The following is a 15461-nucleotide window of genomic DNA, read 5'->3' on the forward strand; positions in this document are numbered from 1 at the left end:
CAGCTGCTCCTTCATTTTTGTTGCCCATAGTGTTCTTAAAATGTTTCACAACAGCACGCACCCTAATTACTCGTTCGCACTTCATCATTCTGCGATGAGTGCGACGGAAATCTACTGCCGCGGCAGAGAATCCGCCGGAAATCTCGGTGACCTCTCCTCTGTTAATGCCTCTTTTGGTGCGGTCCATAATGTCTCGCTGAAGACCTCTTCGTCTCTATCCATTGGGTTTCACTCATGGAGATCGTTGGCGTTTTTCTTGTAGCCACCAGGAAGGAGCGTTGGAGGAGCTCACGATACCATCCTGGGTTTCAGCACTATAAATATAGAAGGGCCGGCACCAGGCCGCCTCTGACTGCGTTCATTCCGGGTGTCGTCTCGGCTATCAATTAGCAACATGGTTCTCAGTCAACACCGCGCAGCCCCCATTTGCCTCCTCGTTCTGCTTGCAAATGCCCACGTGTATTTGCAACACGTACTTCTCTCCATGCAAAAAGCTTGTTGAGGAAAGGCGGGAAGACCCCACCAAGCAAGGATAAAAAGTTTGGAAATATTTATTCCTTAAGGTCATGTTGGTTATAAATGCAATTTCCTACATAATATTAGATAGCATAGCAGCAATATGTACAACTGAAGATTTCTATCAGGACACTTTCAACTTTTTGCTCTTCATCGTCTAAAGCGTAGTCCATTGCTTCACCACGCCAGTATGAATTAAGGAGTGCGGACGTAGGAAGAGACCTTAAACCAAATTTAGTGCCCATTAGAATATTACACCACCCCCATCAACATATTCACGTTTGTCTTATATTATTTTCCTTTTAATTTAAAAGTTGCACCCTACAAAGTTCGAGTTATGCTTATGCTCCACCTCTACGGCCTACCTTGATTGCGGCAGCCCGCCAGGACTGCCATCCACTAACCATACACCGATATTTCCTCTCCAGGAGAGCCATATCAGTCACAAACTTAACTACCTTCTCTTTTCGCAAATTTTCTACTCCATAGAAGCTCTTATACCAGCTGAACGAAAAGGCATGGCAGAATGGAAACTGAACGCGCAATTAGAAAATCAAATGTCCTTGTGGAGGTGACACAGAGACACACTCGTTGTTGGGTCTCCACAAATGTATTTGGCAGGACCCGCTGATCGAGGCGGGACTGGAACAGCGAACCGCCGGCATTCAGTCCTGCTGCCACGAAGAAGAAACCGAGCGTGCTTGGCAGGCGTGCTGAGGCTGTCGTATTCTTTTGCGCCGAGACCACAATAGCATGCCAAACCCTCCAGAAGCGTCTCCAACCAGCCGCGTACCTCCACCCTACGAACCACTTCCTATAGATACAGGGCTGCTTCATCCATTTCCCTCCATTCAGAACGCCCCCTCTACGCTGCCATTGAGAAATCGTTAATTTGTAAAAGCACGAACTCAGTTTAAAGGAAAACAGAGAACCTGAAAAACATAGAAACGAAATTAACAGGCACAAATTTTGTGCGGTGACATGCAGCGCGAAACATAGGAACACATTTAGAAATGAATCAAAATTAAGGCCATCAAAGAAAACAATAAACCTCAAATGGCATCTCGCCGCGGCGGCTATTTGCTTGCGATAATCTAAACCTGTCAGAGGTTTCGTTTATGCCAGAATAAAGGGTTATCAATAAACACCACATCTTAATAAACGAGAACCGGCTGGTTGAAGCATTTGGTTGATATATGTTTGCTTTAAATCTGCTGCTGAGAGCTCGCGAGCTCGCGGTCGAAACAATTTTGGTTTTGCGAAAGCATGATTCCTATCAGGAGAAAAATTGGTTATGGCGTTCACTTGAGATATGTATGTCGTATTTTGTATGTATTTCGTGGTGTGGTGTGTGCTACAGAGGAATCTACAGAAGGCAACAGCTCTTCGTCGCCTCTTCTCGCATCTAAGTATTAATCCTATGCCAAAGTTCGTACCTTTTACAGTGCAAAATCTCTCTGAATGGGGCTTTTTGAGGCGCCAGTGCCACACAAGAAGCATGCTGGAGGATGACGAAAAGAAGGAGCGGGAAAACGAACGCCCGGCTCATCGAGAGCCCACCAAGTGGAGAAAGTTGCACGTGGAGATGATAGCACGTGGTGAGGGTGGGCGAGGGAACCCCGAAGCGAGCGTCAGGCAAGGACGAATATTCAGGATGTGTCTGTAGGCTTCAACCTCTGCTTGAGACGTCCGGGCCTCCAGACCTGGACCGATTATTACAAGACTTATCAGCCTGAGCTCCTAGACTAAGACGCAGCTGTTCGTGGACCACCCGTGGATTGCAGCTGTGGTGATGCAGCTAACACCTGGGGTGACATAACGCAAGCTTTCCTCGTCTCCACCGACGCTGCTCCAGTTATCAGAGATACGCGAATGAGTAGCGCAACTGACGAGTCCAGGCTGGAGCGCAAAGACCTGCAGCAGACAATCTATTTGACCCTGCACATCGATTCGGGTCAGCCAGAACCACCCACTCCGCCTACAGCCGGTCGCACTTCTCCACCAGGAGCAGTCCCATTCAGGACCCGAAAATTTTAGTGGACCTTTTCTTTTTAGACCATCTTCTTTGTTCATTGCACGTGTTTTGTACATTTGTTGTCTGTAAGTGATTAATTCAAATGTTTAGTATTATAGCTCACCCCGTGTGTAATCGTTTTCCCTACAGCTCCTTCCACCTGACAATTGTGCAGCTTCAGTAGTCTCCGCAAATAATAGGTGAAGAGGACGTCATTGTTTTCTAATTTTTCTAGCCACAAAGCTTCAAGCGGCCTACCTGGGTAAATATATGCACCAATGAGACTGCATGTACTCTTGTCTCCCAATTACCTTTACAGCGCACAAATATTCGTAGTCGCTTCAAGGAGGGACATAAATCACGGAGGCCTGGATGTCAATGTGGAGGCCTGTGAGCAATCTGCTGACGTTATCGGATGATTGTAAATGTGGAAAGTAGTATCTGTGCAGTCTAAACGTTTCCTCGACGCTCGATTCAGAGATGACAAAAAGGGAAGTGTTACGTTCCATCAGTTGCCGGCCTATCAATGTTGCGAGCGCGAACTTCGAGTATTTCACTGAGAAATGGTGCATGTGCGCAATATGTTGACGGTCATCTGCGGTAAAGTTGTCCCTGTCAAAGCCGTGGTTACTGATCTGTGATATTACGCCCTTGGGAGCGTAGCAACAGGATTCTGAAGGCTCCATTGCAAGGACAGCTTCAACTTCTGGGATGTCGCATGAGAGGTTGGCGCGGACAGGAGTTTGGTGGCAGCGAAGCACATCGGAACCAGTTGCCATGTTATGCCTGGTTCGGTACATCCGCTTTGGTGCCTTTAACGGATCGCCTTGTCACACTGATCTGCCTTAGGTTGAGAATCAGAACGGATGTTTTTATAGTCTTGAATAACGCTACGGCCGCTTTTATGAACAACCACCAGTTTTCCCCTCTTTCACCTTGGCTAAAGCTGTTTTGTCACGATGTTTCGAATGATTAGGGGAAAGGTCATATGTATTTGTGAAAAGTATATTCAGATTAGGTGCCGAATTATGATGCTTGGGTAGTTTGCTTTGTGCTCCTTCTTGCGCGCAAGTATAGCAGATTTCTCTTTGGCACCCTTTTTTTAAAGCAAGATGGGAGCCACCATAGTTTGCCTATTTAGGTTGCGCTGCCGAAGCGCGTTCTTCGTGGGAATGGGGCACGCATATCCTTTGCAGCGAACTGGGGCAGTACAATGTCTCGATATGTGGCCATGCATTTCACATTTTTAGCATTGTGTACTGGTTCCGCCTTATTCAGTTACATGGTAATTAAAAAACTTAGCGAAACATATTTAGACAGCGGTGGATCTTTCCCGAAATGTAATAATATGCAGCGACATGTGCTATTGTCCGCTATGCTTACGCTGCACGCTCAAAAATCTTTCAAATGTCAGCCATGGCCATATAATTTGCACTATGGCCACCTCGGCGTGCGCTTTGCGAATATGTCAATGCTTTCAAGCCTTCCTTACCCAGCGAATGGCTCAAATTAAATTTTGCACTATATAATCATCAAGCTTCTCCCTCCCGAACTGGGGCACCGCAATGAGCCGATTTTCCCCACTCTTATTTATTATAACACTAGCAGCACTGGCCAATGAACTCGCCAAAAACTAAGCCCCCACAGCACTGTATATCGATAACGTCACCCGTGGATGTCTGATGGCCCCATTGAATAGACACAAGCTAATCTACAATTGGCAATCGATAGCATAACCTCCCACCTCACTAATGTGGGCTGCAAATTCTCCCCCATCATATCGCAACTGCTCATAATCTGACCAATTCTCAGGACCCATGGATACAGCTCCGGGTGTACAGCGACCAATACCCCTGGTTAATCGGTTCGAGGTGTCAGGCCTCCATATACAAGACAACTGCTGCAACATTTATCCTGAGACTCCTACTCAAGCATACAAAACAAACTGCTTGAAGAAACCCATACTCTACCTCAGCTATTAATCACTAGCGATATACTTAGAAAAACGTAACAAGAAAAACTTGACGTCCTTATCACAAAGGCGACAACGTTAGGACTCCGCCTATAGCAGTCTGTTAGTAACAATCACTTACTCGCAAAGGGCACATACAACACCATCTGATGAGTACTCGAAGCCCATCACAGCATCCAGATACTTCGACTTACCCACATAGCAACGGCTAACAACTCCTTCGGCCTCTCCGCCAGGTCCCCAAACCCTCTTACCTGCTCCCAACTACAATATCATCCCACCAGATGTCCAGGGTCAACTACGCTTCAAATAACTGGTCAAAAATATGAACCCAGAGCTACATAAAGGTAGACACCAAACCGAAGCTGAATATTATACTGCACTCTCCAGAAATAAGAAGTGACATCACGTACGGGTACAAAGCTCAGCACTCACGGCCAGGCTATCATACAGTCGTAGCCGCCTACAAGGATGCCAAAACTGCAGCTGCAGCCAGTCTTCAGCATACAATTGTACGAATGCGGCCATCGCTCTGTTACTCATACTAGCTACTCACAACGGAACCAAAAACTGCCTCAAATTTTGAGCTGCGTACCTGCACCACCAATACAAGCAAAACACAGTTACTTCAACCATCAACGCATTCTTTTTCGGCAGATAACCCTGGCGTGGATTCCTGATCACGTATCGATCCCCAGTAATAAGCGCCTTCACGCGCTAGCCCAAGAGTAATCCCTCCGGGTCCAGGAATATAAGACAACCAAATTCAGGCAAGAAACGTCAGGGGTTTTATTCACCTACAAATCAGTACGTGTTACAAACACAGCCGCCATACCCTCCCGTCGCTTCACCGCACAGTCGATCAAAATATATTGCTATGTAGCGACAACTCCACACAAACTGCTACATATCAACATGCCGCCTCCACTGATATTCCCCTACTTTATTACACCCACCCCCTCCTGCTCCATATGCGGGGCGGCTAAGGCTACTCGCATACATTACCTGTAGGAATGCCCGCAACCAGTGGCAGTACACCCATATCCAGCCCCTCTACTTCATCATGGGAACCGCTCTGTAGGTTGCTCTACCGGTTTGCCGAAAATTTCAAATCGACAGAGCTCTTGTAAAAAGCTGAGGCCTGTGGACACGGGACAAGTAGGGGCCCAGAGATGAGAACCTTTCTTTTTTGTGTTTGCTCTCTTTTATACTAATTAATGTCTCAAATTACCGTTCTCACCACCACCTAGTGAAAATGTACTGCACTGGATTCCAATTCTCATACAGCATTAAGTGTCATGGTGCAGATCAGCATTAAATGCTTTTTCTACATTCGTCAACACCTTCATATATGATTTCCTATAAGGTTCGTGCATCGCCTATAAGGGCAGTACTGAGCGCTGGCTAGTGGTGGTTTTTGAAAGTACCTTCCGTGTATGAGTCGCCCTGCTTCTCTGGCAGAACAAGAATTGCGACTTTCGTGGCAGTGATTATTTCGTCGTTTTGCCCGGCTCCTGTCGATTTCTCCTATCCTGTCCTCACGGTTAAAAGACACCCTTCATTTCGAAGCGAAAACATTGATCACGCTGCCTCCGCTTGGGAGAAACTAATGCATACAAGTCAGCACCTACGTGTGAGCCCAGCGTTAGTAACGTATGCTTCACCCTGCGATTAACTTCTTCAACGAAAGAATTCGGGGTGTTTGTTTTATATATCTTCATTTGCGTTGTGTTTCCAGTCAAGCACGTTTGATATGCGCCTACGACGCGCCTCGACCCAATGCAACCTTTGACGCCGCCAACCAATGTGTCTGGCAGCGGCAACATTTTTTATACATCGATCCTCATGATATAGACACCCATCACTCTAATATAGTAAGACATCCTATGCCGCAGACCGGTCAAATTAAAAGACATCATCATGATGTCGTAAATAGTACCGCGTCTCAGACAATCTTATGTCATAGACGTCGTTGATCGTAAGTCAAAAATTGTCCTGGAACAATAAAATTCAGCGAGAGGTCAAATACTTGGATTTTTACAAAATTCCTCCAACGCGCTTTTGTAACTTAAACTAGTTGCACAGAAGTAAAAATTAAATAATAGTTTTCTTGCCGAAGGGATTGAAATCAAACACGGGGGTTTCGTAAATACGCGTTGCGAGATAAAATTTTTGCTTATAGACCACGAAGACTCTGGTTCAAGCTGAATAATGTTGGACATATACTGGATGTTTTATTCGAATGGCATCCGGCAACGCAGCATTTCCCATGAGATTAATCACAACGGTGGATTAGATCGTGACAGTTATACGTTTCTTATTGTTGTACCATTGTAAGCCGGCAAGGACGTGGTGCAACCACTGCTTTTTAGGTTCTCTATGATCTATGCTTCTTAAAACTAAAGCGCTCCGGTAGGAGCCCAAAGTTATTCACAGATACAGACACAGAATAGTGTTTAGGCTGTTTAGCGCCATGATTTCTTTATTAAATCATTATCTCAGTATCAGTATTCCACTCAATTCCTATTTGGCTAGAAAATATTAGCGTCACAAATATATTTAGCACTGAAACACTCATATGAACCAATGACACGATTACGCAGTAACCAAAACATTAGCGGTCTGTACCTGTACCAAAATCCGAATGGTACCAAAAGTCATATAATTCGTGGAGATGCAACTGTACTACTTCAGATACTTTCGCTACAAAATATAAGGAATGAATAACTAGTTACTTTGTAGCGCGAAATGTGTTCGAACAGTGCGTTCTCGGCCGCATTGCTTGCCAAGTTGGCAGGCGTAAATGCAATCTGCAATGCGCTACTTCAGCCTTTTAACATTTATCTGAAGGAAACCTATCATTGCAGATGAGCTGAAGTTTGTGTCACAGTGAATTTGTGGTGGATGTTTGGTAACGAAGATTTAATAGCTGTGGGAAAGAAATCAAGAGGTGATGACTGCTTAGGAACACACGGCAAGGAGTCGAAGCAACCAGCTCCACTCGCTGGCATACTTATCTCCAGAGGCCTGGCGGTCGTTTTGCGGGCAGCCTATAATTAGCTATCTTCAGTGAGCTGCTGCCGATTTTCCAGACTGAAAACCAATACGTTACTTGAGCCGTGTCATTTATGTCATTGAACTTTCATATCATCGTGTGCTGTAGTTCCCAGTAGTTTCCTCTTCTGACCTCATTTAGCGCGCCGATGGTATGGGACTTCTATGACCGCAAATAGTCGGTCATTCGCGCTTTTTTTTCCAGCAGTTCAGTTATCTCGTTAAGTACAACGTATAATCTCACTACGAGTAGTAGTAATAGAGGCGATATTATGGCTGTCTCCTCATAACGCCCTGGTTACGGGTTTGCGCGTTTAGCTCAAGAGAACTACACATACTCACTCCGAACCCCCTATGGATGTTTCCAGCAGCTTCACCTGTCTCTGTTTCAAGTCTTTCTTAGTAAAAGCACGCGTAACACATGATATTTTCAATAATAAATGTATTCCTTTAACATGAGCAGGTTACACTTTGACACTGCTTAGTGTCCTCTAGCTGTTGTACCAACTGCGATTAATGGCGTCAACAAGGCCTGGCGTCGAGTGTATTATACCCTTGTCAGGCTGCCTTTGTCTTTAAGTGGTCTAAAATTGCTATCAATCCTAATTCGAGACCATTATGAAATACCTTCAGAAGAACGGGGAACAAGAAAATGCACTTACATTTTCAAGTTTTGATGTCCCGTCTGTTTGTGTAGTTAGATAATGTCAACATTAAAAGAACGACGTAGAGAGACGGCGTCGAGGTCGGGGAGAAAGCGGGGAGATCAAGACCAAGACGATCTGCGCGATGGCAATTCCGCAACTGCTGCCTCTTCGTCAGCGTAAAGCGAAGGGGTCCATCTTCTTCTTCACAGTGCCCCCATAGGGGAAATGAGCCATCCTGGCGACTTAAGGGAAAGGAGATACAGTGGGGTCATAGAACGGCTTAAGGCACTGCACATGAACAGTTTCACGGCCACGGCGTCGCAAATCGGAAGATGGCGTAAGCTGCTCAACGATATAGTTCACTGTGAAGTGCACTCGAAGACGCGGTAGGGCCCATGATACTTGGAGATCAGTTTTGTTGAGTGGCCGGGGCTGCCGGATGGAACCCATAGCCGCTCGAGTGAGCCGGACACGAAGTGTGGTGCATTCTTCTGATTGGTGTCATGGCGATATTTTTGGCGCCACTGAGAGTTGGTTGTGAATGTCCGTGCAATCTGGCAGCATCCTTCTGCGTGCTGTGCAGCTTCGGTCACTCTGGTACATTCTGGTGCGTCAGGGTTGTAGGAGAGGAAAGTATGAAGAGGAGCAGATGGATGCAGACAGTAAAACAAAATGAACGGAAAGAAACCCGTGCTTGATTGTGTAGCAGTGTTGCGCGCGTAGGTGATATAAAGAAACACAATGTCCCAGTTTGTGTGGTTGGATCCGACGTACTTCGCAGAGCATGTCACCGATGGTGCGATTAAATCGTTCAGTGAGGCCGTTTTTTTTTGCTGGATGTAGGCGCTGCAAGTCCGGTGAATGATTTTGCACTGAGCGAGCAGGGCTTCAACGACGTCAGATAAGAAAGCACGACCTCAGTCGCTGAACAATTCACGAGGAGCACCGTGACAGAGAAAATTCTTCAATAATGAAATGGCCACATGGTGGGCTGTTGCAGCTGGGAGCGCGGCGGTTTCGGCACATCGCGCCTAGTGTTCGACGGCGACAATGACCCAGCGATTTCAGTCAGCTGTGTGCGGTAGAGGGCCATAGAGGTCAATTCCAATGCGGTCGAAGGGTATAAGCGGTCATGTAAAAGGCTGTAACTCAGCAGCCGAACGTGAGAGGCAGTTTTGCGGCGTCGCAAGTCAAGCACGATCGAAGGTACCTAAGAACCGAGTTGTACATACCGTGCAAATAGTACAGAAGACGGATTGGAGTCTACGTGATGAAAACTTCTGCGTGACCGCACTGAGGATCGGTGGGAAAGGCTGTACATATTTGAGTCCGTATATGGCGCGGAATAAAAAAAAAAAACGAAGAGCCATTTGCGTCCAGTTGATTTGTAGTTACGCCGGTAAAGAAGGTAATCCCGAATCTCATAGTGGGAAACTTGACTGTGAAATGCGCATGAAGGTGTAATCGCTGAATTATTTTAAAGGTAGTCAATAAGGGATGCGATCCATGAATTCTTTCGTTGTTCAGCGGGCATGTCGCTGATGTCGAGTAAAGATGACGAAGAGTCCAAGACGGAAGGGCTGGTAAGGTCGGCTGGTAGTGGTGAGCGAGACAAAGAGTTGGCGTCTGTATGCTTGTGACCAGATAATTAAATAACATGGATGTCATATTCTCTTAGACGAAGAACCCACCGTGCCAACCGGCCGGAGGTGTCCTTGAGCGATGAAAGCCAGCAAAGGGCATGATGGTCCGTGACTGCATCAAACAAACGGCCGTAAATATAAGGGCGAAACTTTGTGACGGTCCAGACGATGGGCAAGCACTCCTTTTTTGTTAGAGTAGTTTGCTTCGGCTTTTGTGAGAGTACGGCGGTCGTAAGCAACTACGTATTCACCGAAGCCGGAGGGGCGCTGAGCCAGAACAGCGCCAATGCCGACACCACTGGCGTCTACATGCACTTCGGTGGACACCTCAGGGTCAAAATGGCGCAGGATGGGCGGGGATGTGAGGAGACGGTGCAGTGTCTTGTAGGCGTCGACGCATGCTGGTGACCACAGCGAAATATGTGAGGTATCACCGAGGAGCTGAGTCTGCGGGATTACAATGGAAGAAAAATTCTGTGTAAAACGCCGAAAGTATGAGCACAGACCCCAAAACCTTCTTAATTTGCTGATGATATTAGGCTTCACAAACTCAGTCACAGCTCGAAGTTTGGCGCAATAAGGACGTTTACCCTCCTTGAACACAACGAGGCCTAAATTGGTCAGCTCACGAGCAGCAGAACGACTTCTTCAAGTTGAGCTGCAGACCGGCGTTGGCAATACATGTGAAGACCTGTTTCAGGCGAGAGTGATGGATTGCAATATCCGGTGAGAACACCACGATGTCGTCAAGGCCACCGAAGGACGTCTTCCACTTCACAACACACAGTATATTATGCATCATACGCTAGAATGTAGCAGGGGCATTACAGGCATTACAGGCATGACGGTAAAATAAAAGAGTCGATCGGGGGTGAGAGTTCCGCACCATGTAAGCAATAAAATGCATCATCTATAGGCGGAAGGGGGTAAACGTCTTTCCTCGTGTTTTGTTTACGTGACGGTAGTTGACGCAAAAGCGTGTAGAACTGTCTTTCTTCCTCGCCAGAACTACAGGGGAGGACCACGATCTGTTAGATATGGCTCAGTCACGCCATGTTGATGCTTAGTATGAACTTGGGCTTCAATAACTCGGCGCTCGGTGGCTTACACTCAATAGGGGCTCTGGCGCAAAAGAGCATAGTAACCGGTGTCAATGTGGTGGGCAACAGTTGACGTGCGACTCAAATCAGGCTGATGAGAGTTGAATAAAGAGCGGAACTGATGAAGCAGTGCGAGGAGATCAGAGCGTTCAGGCCTAGGAAGACGTGCATTGATAGAAAGGAGAAAAACGCTGGCAGAAGACTGGTCCAGCGCAAAAACAGACGGTGTGAGTTCAGCCATTTCAGCGGGCTGCGAAGAGGGTGTTTTGTTAGCGGTGAGAATAGAATCCACGAGGAGGATGCTGCCGAGACATTAACCGCGAAGCAGGGATAAGGGCATTTGGAATGGATTAGAAATCCAGAGCGCGGTGAGGCCAGCTGATATAGAAAGTATGCCATAAGGCAGGGAAGACTTTTGCGCTTTAGGAAGATTAGCGATGGTGGAAAAGGGCATCGGTACTGCGAGAAATACCACAAGCGGAGGGAACAAGAAAGAAAGAGCATGCAGGGAGTTCAGTAGCTTCGGCAACGACTTTGGGGAAACAAACATCCGGCGACGGTTCGTCAAGCGCAATATGCTCCATTTCGGCACGAGCACAGTTTATCACCGAATTACGACGAGACAGAAAATCCCAGCCCAAGATAAGATCATGCCAGCAGGAAAGCAAAACCACGAATTCTATTCCTGAATAGAACAACTTCCTGAATCTTGACTCGTGCTGTGCACACCGCTATAGGCTCTACAGGCTGGGCATTTGCCGTTAATAGCGAGAATCCTGAAATTGGTGTCGTCACTTTTCGCAATGAACGACAAAGACTTTCAGCCATGGCAGAAACAGCAGTGCCGGTGTCACTACAGTCACTACCACAAAGCCCTCAACAAAAACATTAGGCATATTTGCCGGATATACGTGAGGCCTTTGACAGTTGGCTTGTTGCGCAGTTCTCGCCTCGGGAACTGCGGCATTCAGTTTTCCTCTTGCGCAAGATTGCGACACCGTCGCAGAGGAGATAGTGAACGGTGACACGGCGAGGTTGAGCGGCGAGGAGAAATGGTGTCAAGGTCATCCACGACCGAACTTGCAGATGGAACGCCGGCCGCATACTTTTTTCGGATCGGCTGCCAGGAAGCTGCCATTCGGCGCGGTGAAAAACTATCGGGATTGCGATTTCGGCAGTACCGGGAAATATGGCTAGTAAATCCGCAGGAATAACAGATGAAACGTTTATCACTGGTTTGCCATAGAACGCGGCGTTGCGGGCGAGTTGGAACCAAAGGCTCTGGTTCCTGAAGAAATTCTGGCACAGGACCTGGAGGCGTAGCGTACACCACAGGGTAGCTAGGTGACCGTGGACGGGCAGCGACGGCAGCGTACGTCAGCAGTTCGACAGGAGTGGTGGCGCATGTCACTGGTGGAGCGACAGGGACGTCGGCTTATGCGAGGAGCTCAATGGCTTGTGCGGGCTGAGGAATGGGTGCTGGCGGACGGACAGAGGGAAGGGCCGGCGCCATGCGGTCAGCGATTACCTGTTGAAGAGGCGCCAAATTTTCGGACAGCTCGCAGTTCGTGAGCAGCAGTGATATCTGCAAGCCACTACCTCCTGGATGAAATATTTGTGCTGCTGCAACAGTGTGGTGTTCTCAGTTGCAGAAGATAGAAGAAAAATTGATTCAACAGGCGCGAGAGTTGATCAAGTCGTGAGGCGGTGCTTGCGCAATTCATCGTAGTTCTGGCAAAGGCTGATAACTTCGGGCAACAGTGGTGAAATCGCGGGATGTTAACGTTTGAAATGCGTCATATTCGATACCCTTCAGGATCTGTTTTATCTTGTATTTCGCGAATGGACTACATCTTCAATGTAACTTGTAAATGTTCCGCAGAGCCGCTCTTGTCGGTTGTGCAGGCGTTGTACGGTGCAGAACTTGCGACCAGCAGAACGACCCAAAACGGTTGTAAGATTAGCCTTGAATGAGTCCCAAGTCGTGATATCGGCTTCGTGGTTACGATACCACAATTTGGCAACGCCAGTCAGTTAAAAGATGACGTTTGTTAACTTCCTGTCATCGTCCCACTTGTTTTAAGAACTCACTCGCTCGTACGAAGCAAGCCAGCCACCCCAGTCGGTGTCGTCAGTCCCGCAGAAGAGCGCAGGGTATCGGTGGCGTAAGGAGCCAGAGCAGACAACCGGCGGGGTAATCGAGGTGGCTGGGGGGTGTTCGTCGTCGGCCGTACGAGTTACTCGGAGCGTGCGGGTGCGAAGCTCCAGCGTGAGGCAAGGATATCAGGTCATACCTGCACCAAATATAGGAGAAGAACGTCAACAACGGCGTTAAGGTCGGCGGGGAAGCGGGGCGATCATGAAGACCAGCACGATCTGCGCGATGGCAATTCCACAACTGCTTCTTCTTCGTCAGTGTCCAGCGAAGGGGTCCATCTTCTTCCTCACTCAGCTTTATTCCATGACCCCCATGATTCAAGGGTGCGAGACATTAGGGGTGCAAGGAAGTTTTCTTTCAGTGTAGTCTGTCCATCGTTCGTCAAAAGTTGTACATCAGCTCTATGCCAATGTGTTCACAGCGGGTCATCAGCAAAGTTGGGTACTCCTTTGACATTGTCGATCACTGGGGTTGTTATCGAGTAAACTCTGAGCTTTTCTTCTCCGTCAATGAGTAGGCAGGGAAACAAAGGATATTGAGCGTGCGGTTGTTCTTTCTTATCACCATAATAAAATTTTAATTAATTAATAAGGTCAGTTGCCCGGACTATCAAGCAAATTTTGCACAAGAAGGTTACTTCGCTCTCTCAACAAAGTAACTATGCAGTCCGCTGGAGGACGAGGGGAAGAAGACGGCAATACAGTATGAAAGTTTTGAGCCAGTATTGAGACGAAGCCTCAATTGGCAAGCCAAGCCAACGTTTCCATAAGAGGACTTGTCAACGAAGGCAAGTCAAATTGCCGAGACAGTGGCTTGCGAGCAGAGGCTCCCGCTAAACTTTTCTGCCCTTCTCTTTCATAATACGAATTCAAATGTTACTCTCCTTGCCAAGAGATGACCAATGCAGTTTCTCTGCCGGGCCGAGCAGCAATTTGTTTCAGTGCTGTGGCTTTTGTTAACCTCATTACATACTCGCCTATTTACGCTGCATACGAATTTTTCGTAATCTCCGTAACCGCAGCAACTACGCTAGTTGCTGTAGCGGCGGCCCTTCGATAAAGCGAATACTTATTGTACGGCAAGGTGTCAAATTGTGCATGCTATCGTTTGAACATGCTCCCAATAGTTTTTTCTTTTTCAGTATTAAGCTGCTTTGCTATGTATTTTATATAGCCCACAAGCATTACACTACTGGTTTTGTGTGTTCAAAGCGGTCCGTTAAAAAGCATATCATTTTTGTGTAGTGGCAGATACGACAAGACTAATGTATAAATCTATTTGACAATACTTTAGCTTCTTTTATGCGGCTTGGCATGAAACGTCGTCAAGAGCTTTATAGTGAGCACGGGGAAAGCGGGGTAGTTTTTTATATTAAGAGCACTCGACCCATGCTTTTTCCTACCGCCATCGCTGTGATGGTCGTTTCAGTAAACCATGTCAGCGTAATATAGAGTGCATTTCAGCGCTACGCCAATCTAATCGCCTGTTGTCGATGGTGCTTCCACTCCGGTACGGCAACATCATTGTCAAGACAGTGGCCTGATCGTGGTTATTATGCCTGAAATATTTTATTGATTTATTCATAACTCAAACGCCCCTACAAAGTGGTTTAACATAAGGGATGGACGGCTTCACAAAAAGCTGTTTTTATTAGCAGTCTTGAAAGCGATCGATTTGTAGTGGGCAAAACGTGTTCAGACAGATCATTCCAGTCCACCGCGGTAAGTGGGAAAAACGAATAAAGATGCGATGATATGCACGTATGCGGAGGATATACCTACATGGAGTGGTCAGTACGGGATGAGGGATAATCGCCATGTGATAGGACGTTGGGAGCAATAAGAACATGATAACACTTATGATACAAAGGGGTCTAGCTACTGTATGTATTGTTTTTAGTTTAGGAAAGTTCACATTATATTTTCGGGCTTTGACACGAGCACAGGAAGAACAATCATGGAAGATAAATTGGCAACTCGGTTTTCATTCGATATAAGGGTGTTAGAAAGGTTAGTCTGGGAGGGTCCCAAATTGAAAAAGCATACTTCAGTTTCGACCTGGAAAGATTTTTAAGATATGACCTTTAATTAAAGGGAGATTTTGCCCGAGAAAGCTAAGGATGCGGTTGGCTTCGTTTGTTATTTTCATTATGTGTGAGGACAATGAAAGATTGTCTCCAAAGATAAGTCTGGGCCGAAAAATATATAAGATCACGAAGGCGATATTATAGAGTAAACATATAAGGAACAGCGGCAGTGGAAAGATAGTTATTAGGCTCTGTTAACATCTCAAGGATTAACGCGGTTTTACACGACTTTTCAACTGCTTGTAAGTCGCGTTTTTGAATGAGGATCTCT

Source organism: Amblyomma maculatum, chromosome 3 (assembly GCF_055883805.1).
Source record: "Amblyomma maculatum isolate TAMU_Amacu chromosome 3, ASM5588380v1, whole genome shotgun sequence".
Lineage (NCBI taxonomy): Eukaryota > Metazoa > Arthropoda > Arachnida > Ixodida > Ixodidae > Amblyomma > Amblyomma maculatum.